Below are 1,981 nucleotides of genomic sequence, written 5' to 3'. Positions count from 1 at the left end.
ATTTTTAGGCTCCTTGATTACCTCCATCTGCTGATGGAGACGTGGAAGCAGACACACGGAGGCAAGCTACAGCGTTCTCTGGTCTTGTACAAGTTAGGATGGCCAGACTCTCCCCATAGTCTCCCCCTTGCAGTGAGGGCTAATGTTCCCTAGTGGGCCCCTCCTCCTGTTCATGCATTCTATCTCTGCCTCTCAACTTCTGCTCCCTTCTCCTCCAACCCAGTAATAAATTTGCAGTTTGCACAACTCCTTCATACTTCCTTACTCATAACTTGGAAATGCTTCTTTTTTAAAAAGTACATTTTATTGATTATGCTATCATGGTTGTCCCCTGCAACCATAGGTTGTCAACCTATTTTCTCCCCTTTATCTCCCTTTGCCCTGCACCCACCCTCCCTCAGCATTCTCCCTCCATTAGTCCATGTTCATGGATTGTACATATAAGTTCTTTGGCTTCTCCATTTCCTGTACTATTCTTAACCTCCCCCTGTCTATTTGGTACCTACCAACTATGCTTCTTATTCCCTGTATCTTTCCCCCCTTCTCCCCCACCATTGATAACCCTCCATATAATCTCCATTTCTGTGATTCTGTTCCTACTGTAGTTGTTTGCTTAGTTTGTTTTGGGTTTTGTTTTAGGTTCAGTTGTTGATGCTTGTGAGTTTGTGTCATTTTACCGTTTGTAGTTTTGATCTTCTTTTTCTTAGGTAAGTCCCTTTAACATTTTATATAATAAGGGCTTGGTGATGATGAACTCCTTTAACTTGACCTTCTCTGGGAAGCACTTTATTTGCCCTTCCATTCTAGTAATTTTGAATGTAGTTCCTTGCCTTTGATGACTTCAAATTTTTCTTTCCAGCCCCTTCTCGCCTGTAAGGTTTCTTTTGAGAAATCAGTTGACAGTCTTATGGGCACTCCTTTGTAGGTAACTGTCTCCTTTTCTCTTGCTGCTTTTAAGATTCTTTTCTTATCTTTAATCTTGGATAATTTAATTATGATATGTCTTGGTATGTTTTTCTTTGAGCACATTTTCTTTGGGATTCTCTGAGCTTCCTGGACTTGCATGTCTATTTCCTTCACCAGATTGGGGAAGTTTTCCTCATTATATTTTCAAATATGTTTTCAATTTCTTGCTCTTTCTCTTCTCCTTCTGGTACCTCTATGATTTGGATGTTGGAATGTTTAAAGTTGTCCCAGAGGTTTCTAAGTCTGTCCTAATTTTTTTGAATTCTTGTTTCTTCATTCTGTTTTGGTTGGATGTTTATTTCTCCCTTCTGCTCCAAATCATTGATTTGAGTCCCATTTTCCTTCCCTTCACTGTTGGTTCCCTGTATGTTTTTCTTTATTTCACTTTTCATAGCCTTCACTTCTTCCTTTTATTATGCAGCCATATTCAATCATTGTCATGGGCATCCTGATTATCAGTGTTTTGAACTCTGTGTCTGATAGGTTGGCTATCTCCTCACCACTTAAGTTTTTTCCTGTAGTTTTGATCTTCTTTTTCATTTGGGCCATACTTGTCTTGGTGCACCTATTATGTTGTAAGGAATGGAGCCTTAGGTATTCACCAGGGTGAGGCAACCCACTTTGCTGTGTTGTGGTGCTGTCTGTGGGTGAGGGGTCAGAGAGGGAATAATGCCACTTGCTTGGCTCTTGGCCAGCTTTCAGTCACTTCCTCCATTACCCACAAATGAGTTGCACCCTTCTAGTGCTTATTCCCAAGTGGGTGGGCTTGTGTACATTCTAGGACCCCATGATTCCCTCCAACAGACTCTTCTGAGACTGGCAGTTTCTCCTGCCACTACATCCCTAAAAGGTTTTTACTGTCAGAAGTTTTGAAGCTTTCTTCCCCAGCACTGGAACTCTGGGTTGTGTGGTCTATCTCACTCCTCATTTGTTCCTTCTGGTTCATTCTCACTCAAATGTGGGACCACCCAGTCTGCCAGCAGCCACCTTGCCCACCCCAACTGCCAGCCGCAGC

The sequence above is a fragment of the Sturnira hondurensis genome, unplaced genomic scaffold, assembly GCF_014824575.4.
Source record: "Sturnira hondurensis isolate 20B ecotype Veracruz unplaced genomic scaffold, ASM1482457v3 Scaffold0019865, whole genome shotgun sequence".
NCBI classification, from domain to species: Eukaryota; Metazoa; Chordata; class Mammalia; order Chiroptera; family Phyllostomidae; genus Sturnira; species Sturnira hondurensis.
Note: the sequence above shows the minus strand (reverse complement) of the source record.